The sequence below is a fragment of the Cervus elaphus genome, chromosome 20 (assembly GCF_910594005.1).
Source record: "Cervus elaphus chromosome 20, mCerEla1.1, whole genome shotgun sequence".
Taxonomy (NCBI): Eukaryota; Metazoa; Chordata; class Mammalia; order Artiodactyla; family Cervidae; genus Cervus; species Cervus elaphus.
Genome location: NC_057834.1, coordinates 81,516,494 through 81,528,754, shown reverse-complemented (window position 1 = coordinate 81,528,754; position 12,261 = coordinate 81,516,494). Strand labels below are relative to the sequence as shown.

Here is a 12,261-nt window from a genome sequence, read left to right as displayed (position 1 = left end):
CACTGTGGGCCGGAGTGGCCAGGGATTTCTCCATGGAGGAGAGGGAAAGGGACTAGGGCCTTGGGACAATCTTGACACTGCAAGCCTGACAGTAGGCAGAGACCAGACCATTTTTAGGTCTGCTTCCTGGTCTAAAAGGTGGCCTTACTCTTAGCTGTGCTTGGCTCCTCTAGCTCCTGAGTGAGTCTCTGGATCATGCTACATTTCCAAAGATGATTCATTTCTGGCCAATCCCATTGGATTTAGGCCAGTAATAGTTGAGCTTGAAATGAGTCCTATGCCATTTATAAAGTGCTGGCTGAGTTTGCAGAAAAAGCAGACCACTATAGTTCCCTCTTCTTCTCATCTCCACCCAGGTGAAGATTCTCAGAAAACTATCCATTACCCATCCTGCTGCTTGTCACTACCCTACCCCCATCCTGCCCCACCACCACACACAAACACACAGAACAGCAGACAAAATGCTTGATCATCTTCTAGGAATTTCACTCTTGGTGCTTTAGATTTTTGTCTGGTGTGCTGAATGTTTTGCTCTATCATTTCTTTTAAAGTGGATTTTTTTTTATTTGTTAAGGGTTTTGTTGTTGTTGTTGATTTGTTTGTTTTTGAGCCTAGTGATTTTTACCAAGCTCTAACTCCGATTTTCAACTTTCTATTTGTCCTAAAATTGATTTATTAAGTTTAAAATACATCATGTAAAATTTGATTTTGCATAAATCACTCCAACAGTTAATAAGGTGCTATCATAGAAAACTAATCAGGTACCAACCAGAGTAGTTCTCAAACCCTGTATTTCCAAAAGAGAAGTATCCCTCCCTTAGGAAATGCAGTGAGTGCACATACAAAGCATACAAGCACAGAAACACTGCACACAGCTTACCTTGCTGACTACAGTGACCTCCAAAGCTTTCTCATACAGAGCAGTTTGGCTCAGTCCACATTTCTAAACTTGCAAATTTAAACACCGAGCATTGAGAGGACAACAAAAGAGACTCCAAGGAAGTAGGAAGACCCAAAATGACCCAAAGGAAGTATAAATGACCCAAAATGTTTTTTAGTTATACTGAGATCTATTTAAAAACCACACAGCACAAAGATCCAGCCTTAACTTGAATAGTTGTGACATCATTCAACACCAAAGCACCCTTTTATTGCACATAGTCTTAGTTTTCCTGCTCTTATTTTAAAATTTCCTTAACTGTTTAATGAATACTTATTAAATGATTACCATGTAAGAGACTGAGAGATTTTAAGTCCTTGCTCACTACAAGAGGGCTTCCCTGGTGGCTCAGATGGTGAAGAATCTGTCTGCAACGCAGGAGACCCATGTTTGATCCCTGGGTCAGGAATATCCCCTGGAAGAAGAAATGGCAACCCACTTCAGTATTCTTGCCTGGAGAATCCCATGGACAGAGGAGCCTGGTGGTCTACAGTTCATGGGGTTGCAAACAGTTGGACATGACTGAGCAACTAACAACTGCCTTCTTTCTTCTTTCACTACAAGAACTCAGAGTTTCCCAGGAAGACAGAATGATCCATCAACACTTGAGTCTGACTGCCTGGACTGAAATGCTGTCTAGTCCACTTGGGTCCATGTTGACATCACTGAGCTCCCAAGTCCACCTGGGGTTTTCTTCCTCTGGGCATTCTGTTTAGTAAACAATAAGTGCTTCATGGTCTACGGCACTTCTAGTTAGGTTGTTTGATTATTGCAGCCAAATATGATACATTGAAAAAAGAACTTTCGTGAAATGATCTAAGGGTGTGATATTTCATTTTATTGGTACAAATATATTCAGCTGCCACATGTGAAAATAGTCAAGTGAGCAAAAAAGTCAATGAGAAATGAAGTATAGGAGTTATTTACAGAGGGCTGAATGAAATAAAGAAGCAGCAAGAACATGTGGGACTCTGTCTTTGCTTTGAACTGTAACTGTGTATCTTGGATATTAACATTTTTCTAAATTTTATTTTTTCTTTACTGATTTAACTAGGCCAGAAAAATTAAGACACTTTGATAAATACAGCTTTTCATGAAATAATTTGCTATTCTGAAAATTTTAGGCTTCAGCTCAATGTCTTCTGGCTAGTCATTATGTTATATATATATTCCAACAAACGTCATATGTAAATAATGTATTTAGAAATCAAGTCATAATCTAAGTGTACTAGTGAAGCTAGATATTTAAAAAATAAATCTATTTGCATAATGAATGACACTTTTGTAGGAAAAATAATCTCCTTATTCATCCAGTCTATAAGATTATATTTTAATATGTTGGATTTTCTTAAGAGAGTTCTGCTTATCCTTACTTCCTAAGCTCAGTTTGTTGGGTTGTTTGTTTGTTTTTCTCTGTTTTTTGGCCACAGCATTTGGCATGGGAAGGTCCTAGTTCCCCAAAAGAAATTGAACCCATGCACTCGCTGTGTAATGAAAGTATGGAGTCAACCACTGGACCATCAGGGAAGTCCCTTCACTTAATTATTTAAAATCCAGACTTCTGTGTACTATTTTAATGAAGAGTTTCTGTAATATGAATCTCAGTACAGAAGACAAAGATGTTGCAATCAACAAACCAATTTTTATCCTTTTATTCTGCAACTGGCAATGCAATTTTGTCTTAGTAATAAATTTCCATTTGATCTCATTATTTCTATTTCACTAGGTAAAGTTTTTTGTTTTGTTTCTTTCTACATTCTCAGTGAAGAAGAAATCTGAAAGCTTGATTCCTGGTGGATTTTATTTTCTGCTTTGTAAACCTCTATCAATGATATCATCAAACAATTGTTCAAATTGAAATACAGTGGAAAAAAAAAACAGAAGAGAATCCTCTGTATATGGGTTAAAACACCCCATAAAAATTCAGAGTTGAAAAACTTAGATATCAATTAAAATATAGTATTGATTTAGAGTAACTGCTTAAGGCTTACAATAGTGAGTGAATCTTCCTGTCCCTTTAAAAAGAAAAGCCATTGCATTCTGCTTGCTGAGCTCTCTTGGATTTATTTTATCTTAGCAGCTGTTCCTGAAGTCACTGTTATTCAAATGAGGGTTTTCAAACTCTTTGTTGTGTTTTTCCATAACTTATGGTATAAGCTATCAAATTTAGAATGGGTGGAGGCGAGGACAATTAGAAATACAAGAGAAATAAAGTAATATTGAAAAAAATCTCTAATTTTCATTTAACAAAGACTGTTGAGTATGATGTCCTGAAGCCCCAGTGTTAGTAGCAAGGCAAAACCCCTGAACCTCAAAGCACCAGAAGTTTGGATGGTATATTTAGTAATAGTGTGTGTGTGGGGGAAGATATCCTGAATGGAAATAATGGGACTTTTTGTGGTTATAAAAGATGGGGAAAGAGCACATCAAACACTTTTCTTGCCACTTCAAAATAAGATTATAAATTTTACCTAACATAGGCTATGCTTTGATCTAGAAAGAATAACTTTATAACTCATATACCTTTTGTTTCTTTTATTTTTGTTGTTGTTGTTTTCTCAAGAGGTAGCATAAGCCTGCAAACTCTGGACACGGAACCTGGCTTTGCCTTATACTTGTACTTTTCATTGAATTTACAAATTAAATGATTAGCTTTGCTAAGAGCAAAGTATATATGGAATTTTAATTTATTTAGGACTCAGTCATATGAAACTCATTTCTAGTCATGTATAATCATTTCCTAGTATGCATGTCAATGATTTGAGTAATTATTGTCAAACAGTATTCTAAGTGCTTACATATTAATTCTTCAAATTCTCAATACAACCCTATGAGGTAGGTATTATTATTGCCTTTATTTCTAAATTTGTAATTAAGAAATTACGTAGAGGTTAATTTGCTCAAGAATACCCTGCTAGGAAATTTCAGAGTTAGGATTTACAGAGCTCTTATCTTAACCACCATGTCATACCCAGTATTTAGGACTGCCTTCACCTCTCATTCTCCACTCATTTTTGTTCAAATGCCTGCTGACTATTGAATAGAAATCTTCAAACCAGGATAACCATATCTGCCCATGTATATGAAGACTCTCCAGTAGTACAGAGCATGGATAGTTTTAAGGGACTCAATTCCACATTCTTAACTTTCTTTTTTAAAAAATATTTATTTATTTATCTGCTGCACCAGGTCTTAACTATGGGATGTGGGTTCTAGTTCCCTTACCAGGGACTGAACCCAGGCCCCCTGCATTGGGAGCACAGAGTCTTAGCCATGGACTACCAGGGAAGTCCCTCAACTTTCATTCCTATACCTTCCTAAGATTTATCTGCCTGAAAACATGCTTGCAATCTCTTTTCCATACCTCCCCTTTTTTAAAAACAATTTCCATTTTCCCATTTAACATAAGAAAATCTTTCTTCTTACAAATTCCACGTCATACTGTGGTGCATTGACCTTAGTTGCACAAAACATGGAAAATTAGAAGCCTTTGTGAGTGCTGAGAAAAGGGATGACTGTGATGACTGGAAAACAAAAGCGTTACCTGCTAGAGCACTAAAAATAATTTAAATGGCTTTAGTTCCGATTTCAACTTGAAGGAGGCCAAGGTGCCATTTTCTTCAGTCCTCTGAAATCCAGGTTTATCTGACACCAGCTGCCTCACCATGTCACCTAAGTTAGACCCTAAGGAGACAAAGTTATATACCTGAGGGGCACCCATGGAGAAGTCTGTGCCACGTCTATCCTGGCTCCCAAGCTCGGCTCCCTGGGTCTGTCTCCAAAAGAGGTTGGTGATAACATTGCAAAAGCAGCTGGTGGTTGGAAGGATCTGAGGACTACAGTGAAGCTGATCGTTCAGAACAGACAGGCCCAGATTGAGGTGGTACCTTCTGTGTCTATCCTGATCATCAAAACCTTTAAGGAGCAACCAAAGGACAGAAGGAAGCAAAAAATTATTAAGCACAGTGGAAACATCGCTTTTGATGAGGTCATCCACATTGCCCAGCAGATGCAACACCAGTCTTTAGCTCCAGAATACTCTGGAACCATTAAAGAGATCCTGGGGATTGCCAGGTCTATGGGCTCTGATGTGGATGGCGGTCATCCTCATGACATCATAGACGAATCCAACAGTGGTGTGGTGGAATGCCAGCTGGTTAAGAACTGCAAAGGAACATAATTCAATAAAGGGTTATTTGACAACCAGTAGGAAGAAAAAATACTTTAAGGAACAGATCATCACATGATTTTTGGCATATAGTTGAAAGCAGTTCAAGGAACTGAGTAACAGGGCTACAGCAAATCCCTTCAGTTCCCATCTACTTACTTCTGTGAACAAACTGCTTCAGCAATTATATCTATAAGAACAGTATCAAACTCATGATTAGAGTTGGGGTGAAACTCAATATTACTCTATAATACTCATCCCCAAATCCACTAGGGAAAAAAGGCCCCTCCATTTTTCTAACATGTTTTATTTTTATGCTTAAAAATAGTTATCAATTTGTAATATAGCCATGTTTGATCAGTTATGTACTGCTAACAATTTTAGTGGCAACTCCATCCTGAGACAAAACAAGGACCTTAAAGTTACCAGAAAGCAAAATTATGTAAATATGTAGTTTGAAAAATGATGCAGTCATCAATACAAATTTTTCAAGTACGAAAATATGCAATAAAATAGCAGTCTGTGGGAGCAATGGAAATATGGAAATGAAAACATGAGTTCAAGAAGAAGAAGAAGGAACAATGTAAATTTTCTGGCTGTTAAAGAATAGCTAGGTCACATATATTTAAAAGGAATAATGTTGGGTAAAAAAAGTACTATGGGATTTAGACTCTTTGGGGTAACTTTAAAAGAATGAGCTAACAGCTTTATTTTAAAATATCATGAATTGCATGCAATATGCTGGAAATGATGCTCTGCAAATGTACACTGAAAAATTACAGGTGGCAACATAGAAATACAGGAAGGATGCAAATTTTTCAAAATTCTTTCAGGGAGGTATGTGAGCAGAAAGTTTGAAGACCACTGATCTTGAAGCCACAAAAGATCTCCCCCGGGGTACTTAAAATTTGGTCCAAGTAATCATTAACACTACCATTTTACATATTAAAAACATGGTTGCTGTGTAAAATAAAATGCCCTTAGTCACTGCTCTGTGCCCTGGATATTCAGCAAATGCTAGCAAATGAGAACTGAATATACCACTTCACGTTGTCATGGGTACATTTCCTGTGCTAGTCTAGCATTTCTAAAGAGGGCTACTGTGTATAACTATGTCCACCATACTGCATATGTTTTAGGAAAACAATAAAATAAAGCATAGCTTTTAAGATCGGAGAAGGCAATGGCACCCCACTCCAGTACTCTTGCCTGGAAAATCCCATGGACAGAGGAGCCTAGTGGGCTGCAGTCCATGGAGTCGCTAAGAGTCGGGCACGACTGAAGCGACTTAGCAGCAGCAGCAGCAGCTTTTAAAATAAACGTGCCAGAAGATTCTCCTGTGATTTTTCTATCTATATAAGCCTAGTCCATGAGCTCCTTAGGCTAAATATTTTCCAAACCCAAATTTAGGACCCATGATCTGATATGTGAAAGTGTCCTTTGAAGGTTAGACAGCTTACTGGAAATCAGAAATTTCCTGAAAATCCAGGGACTCAGGTCAAAATAAGTAGATATGATCCACATCACATCTACTATCTCAAAGTGAAAGTCTTATAACTTATTCTAGTACCAAACTTGGACTCTAGAAAGCATGGATTCTCATTTTATTCTGCTACTGATCCTCAATAAATCTTCTTTGGGCTTCGTTTTCTTCATGTGTAAAAGAAGTGCGATTGCTTACTTATTTTTTGTTCCTTTTCTGTGCAGAAGATTTTTTTTCATTCATTAATTCAACAAGCTTTTACTGAGCACCTGCCATGTACCAAATTCAAAGGTGAATGAGACAAGTAAGTCCCTTCCCTCAAGGTGCTTCCAGGCAATGAGGACATTGAGACTGTTAATTTAACACCGACTGATAAATGCTGTAACAGAGGAGTGTGGAAAGGTATAGATAGCGGTGGCTAAGTGGAGGGAAGTGTCAAGTTAATGAAGACTTCATGCAAAACCAAACTCTGAAATGTATCTCTTTTTTTGGTCCATCTCATGTTTTAAATTTTTTAAAATTTTCATTCCTTTTAGTTATTTTTCTTCTTTTAATTTATTTTTAATTGGAGGATAATTGCAAAGTTGTGTTGGTTTCTGCCATACAACTCGAATTACCCAGAAGTATACATATGTCCCCCTCCCTTGAGCCTCCCTCCCACCCCCTCAAAGATGTAGCAATACATCCATATGATGTAAAATTCAAAATGTATAAAAAGGCATGCTGTGAAAAGTTTCCCTGTATCTTCCCTTCACCAGCCTAGTTTCTCTCCTCCAACACAATCAGGGCTGCCAATTTCTTATATATTCTTCCAAAGATTTGAATCATGTCTTAAAAGAATAGGTGTAAGATAATCAAGTAAAAAGAGACGGAGGGAGCATTGCAACAAAGGGAACAAGCAGAGCTTGGGCCTTTGGGGCCGCAGGGCAGTGCTCTGAGGGGTGTTTCCGTGCTAAGTTTGGATCTGATCATGAAGTATTAGGACAGCCATCGTGCTGAGCAGAGGTGGTGCCTGATTTAAAAAATGATTTAGAGCACTCTGGCAGAAACGAGGAGAACAGATTGGAGAGAGGTGAGATAGATGAGGGAGACCAGTCAGGAGGCAAGCGTGATAATCCAAAAGTACTAATGAGAAACTAAGGCAGGACAGAATCGGTCAGCGTTGGAGAGGGGCCACCACCGAGTTACTAAGGAAGAAGGATGAACAGCATTACTGGATCAATTGGATTCCAATGGATTTAATTCCCGTCTGTTTCCACCCAAGAATTGCCTGAGTCAAGTTCTAAGAATAATTAGACATAATTATACACACACACACACCCCGCATTGAAGCACTGAAGCAGTCACCAGGGTATTCCATATTGTCCTAGATGTTAATCTCAGTGAGGTCGAGAGGTCCAAGCTTCCCAGGTCAAATTTCATCACTTAAATTTTTATCCCTGGGCTTCCCTGGTGGCTCAGTGGTAAAGAATTCACCTACCAATGCAGGAAGCCAGGAGTTTGATCCTTGGTCATGGGAAGACCCCACGTGCTACGGAGCTACTAAGCCCGTGTGTGGGAACTATTGAGCCTGTGCTCTAGAGCCTGAGAACTGCAACTGCTGAGCCCGCGTGCCACAGAGCCTGTGATCTGCAGCAAGAAAAGCCACTGCAACGAGAAGACTGAGCACCGCAACTAGAGAGTAGCCCCTGCTCACTGCAACTAGAGGAAAAGCGAAAAATCCTTGCAGCAACAAAGACCCAACACAGGCAAAAATAAAATATAAATAAATGATGAGTTAATTTTTTTTAATCCTTATACCGCTCTGTCATCAGAAAAATCCTCTGTAACCACACTCTTCTCTGAACAGCCCCCTCACTTTCTATGAATTGTTCTGAGGGAAACCTGGTGTTTCCTGAGGATACTGCATTCCCTGCAGCCCTCGTGAGTGATGGCCGGTTTTCCTTCACCTCATGCACCACTGGATGAGGTGATCAGGGTTCCAAGTCATTGTCTCTTTCTTGCCGTCCCCTGACAGCTTCACTGAAGCTCATGCTCTGAAGGTCACCTCCAGACCTTTTGCTGTGGTCTCTTCCTGTCCTACTGGTCTTTCCCACACGTTCTTCAGAGATTTCAGCACCAGGTTTACTGTCTTTCTCTCCCATTCTGCTGTCATTATTCTTGGTGATTTCAATATCCACACGGCTGGTACATCCAATCTCATGGACTCTCTATTCCTCAACCTCTTTACCTCCAGTGATCTTTTCTTCTACCACTCCACTCCAGCCAACACCCCCCACAGTTATCCTTAGTTCTTGTCATTTATAATGACTGCCTCCTCTCAATTGTCTCAGTGTCAAGCATTTTACTTCTACATCCAGCTCATCCCCTCAGCTCAAAAAATTCTTCCACTCTACCAGGCGCTTTGTTCTTCTGACCCTATTGCCTTTTCACTGTTTATTTCCATCCCTCAGGCCCTCATTCTCTCCTTACCTAACTTAAATTCCATGGTCCTGCATTATAATTACTCCTTTAAATCTGCTGTTACCTCTTTCAACCTTTTATTGCTTCCATTATATCATTCTTTAAAAAATCCTGACTCTAGGAATAGTCCTGTCTCTACCTTCTCTGTTTCTGCTCTTGAGAATCTAAATATACCTCAAGAAAAAAATTGATTATGCTGACATCAGACCTTAAGTTGACTGTTACTGCTGATTGTTGATTCTTCTGTATTTTCCTAGTCTATTTATTTGACTCTCCCAGGGCTATTTCTTTCACAAAACTCCATCACCTTCCCTCTATTTCATTGACCATTGCTCTCAGAGAAATATAAGCAGCAAGAGAAACTGTCACATTCCAACGCCCCTCCTTCTTGCATCTGTTCCCGTATGCCATCTTTTCCTTCTATTGCAAGGAGTGAGCCGTTCAGTCTCTGCCTACCATCCCGTTCACTGGTGCACTGGATTCCAGTCCCCACTATTCCCATGGTTACCTCACTGTCCTTCTATACATACGTTCAATGTGTTTCCTCTCTGTTGAGTCATTCTCATTAATGAACAAACAACACTGTTAAAAACATTACTCCCCAAAAAAAAAAAAAAATTACTCCCTTGACTTCATATTTCCTCCAACTACCACCTCATTCTTTTCCTTCCCTTTACAGAAAAAATTCTGTCTGTGCTCAGCATCTCTACATCTTTACCTCCTATTTGAATCAGCCTTTAACCAGGCTTACATTCAATCATGGGTGCAGGTAGCCCCTGAGTTACTTATTATGGCTTTTCACCAAAGAGAGATGAGAATTGGATGTATTCCAGAAAATTCTGAGAAGAGACTTTGTTTCAGCTTGGTTGATGTGCCTACTCCTTGAACTAATCACCGTGTTATGAGATATGTGGTCACATAGCTTAGTCTGGATCATCGTTTAACATCCTCTGCCAGAGGCAGAATTACCATGATTGGCAGTTACAGTGGAACCACACGAAGTAAATGAGGAGCAGTTAAGGAGTGGTGCTCTTACCAAAGAGAAAGGGACCCAGGATAAACGTAAAAAACAGATACCCTAATAAAGTTCCAAAGGTGGAATGGGAGCCTGGAACTGGGTGGCAGACAAATCCTAGAGGGATGACTGCCGTATAATTTAGATCACAGTTCATTCCATAACAAAGCAGAGTAGGCGAAATAAATTTCAATGCTTTATCTGATCACCTGGGCTTCCCTGGTGGCTCAGTGGTAAAGAATCTACCTGCCAATGCAGGAAATGAGGGTTTGATCCCCAAATAGGGAACATTCCCTGGAAAAGGAAATGGCAACCAATTCAGTATTCTTGCCTGGAAAATCCCATGGACAGAGGAGCTGGTGGGCTACAGTCCATAGGGTCACAAAAGAGTCTGACACAACTTAAAGACTAAACAACAATCCAATCATCTATAAAATATAAATAATAAAAATAATTTTAAAAGTATTTTTCTAAAATAATATTAGGCAAAGTCTCTATAAAGTAAAACTTAGAAAAAGACAAAAGAATCTAGCTTGTGTTGCAAACTGGCAACATATCCAAATCAGAGCAAGACAATTAAGTTTTACTCATCATTGTCATAAGAAATAAAGGTTTAAGTTCAGCACACTTTAAATTTAGCACACTTCTTGCAAACCCAGAGTAGGAAATAAAAAACACGAACACATTCTAAAATATTCAAACAAATCTCATTTGTTTAGTGTAATGATAATTGTTGACAAAACGCCTCTTTTCTCAACTATATTAAACAAAACAAAACAAACGAAATAAAATAGGGAAAAAAAAAAAAAAAACCTCCTGGAGATTTTGAGACAATAAAGTTCTCAGAACTGCCGTTCACATTTATGTAATATGATGAACTATTTATAATCCCAGCATTTTCAGAATTCAACATATTTAAATGTTGCTACCTGATTTTACAAGCCAAGAGATTTAAAGCTAGAACTGCAAGCAATATGGATAGACTAGTCAAACCCAGACCAGATGGCTCTTTAATGCTTTTTAAGTAGGCTGGTGGTAACATCGTGCTATCTGAAGACCCAAAATAGCACTTCAAAAATCTCTCTTTTATCTAAGAGACTTGGTGCCTGAAACCCCACCTTTAGCAATTGGGGAAGGCTAGAGGATATATCCTGGAGGAGGGCATGGCAACCCACTCCAGTACTCTTGCCTGGAGAGTCCCCATGGACAGAGGAGCCTGGCGGGCTGCAAGTCCATGGGGTCGCAAAGAGTTGGTCACGACTGAGTGACTAACACACACACACCCACCTGTACTTAGTCGCTCAGTTGTGTCCGGCTCTTTGAGACCCCACAGACTGTCTCCCACCAGGCTCATCTGTCCATGGGGATTCTCCAGCCAAGGATACCGGAGTGGGTTGCCATGCCCTCCTCCAGGGGATCTTCCTGAACCCAGTTCTCCCACATTGCAGGTGAATTCTTTACCATCTGAGCCACCAGGGAAGCCCTAAAGTTATATTATTATGCCCCTCCTCCCAAGTTTTCTGATCCAGTCTTTAAAGGCATGGGGTCATGCTGATTTTCAATTGTAGAGCAAATTTCATCTATTCATAAGGGTTTTAGACTGAGTGACAACCTTCTGATGTCCCTGTGGGTCCAGCAATATTCACCAATTTCTACTTCTGACTACATCAATATTTTCCTTCAAAAGCTGACATTCAAACCCAAAATGTGCTCCAGTAATATGGTTCTGGGTTTTGATTTCTTCAAGCTTCTTTCTGCTTGCAAACTTATTTGTTAGAAACTGGAACTCAGATGCAATAAAAATAACTGTACTCTCCAAAAAGATAAAATAGATCTGAAGCTACATGCAACAGGGAAGTATTTATAACAAAGTCAGGTTACTGGAATTATTCATAACAAAGATAGTTTAAAGATGTATTTAGCTGAGTAGCACATATCTGCCTTACGTAATAGTTTGGAGAGGCTTTAAAGTTCATTAAAGAGTTTTGAAGTCAAATGAGTGGTAGAAGTCAACGGGGCTGCTGCTGCTGCTAAGTTGCTTCAGTCGAGTGAGACTCTGTGTGACCCCATAGACAGCAATCCATCAGGCTCCTCTGTCCCTGGGATTCTCCAGGCAAGAACACTGGAGTGGGTTGCATTTCCTTCTCCAATGCATGAAAGTGAAAAGTGAAAGTGAAGTTAATCAGTCGTGT

At 39.3% G+C, this 12,261-nt stretch overlaps 1 pseudogene; it reads left to right on the top strand.

Annotated features, from left to right (window-relative positions):
* Positions 1-4,543: 4,543 nt before the first annotated feature.
* Positions 4,544-5,120, top strand: LOC122676774 (annotated as a pseudogene).
* The last annotated feature ends 7,141 nt before the right edge of the window (positions 5,121-12,261 follow it).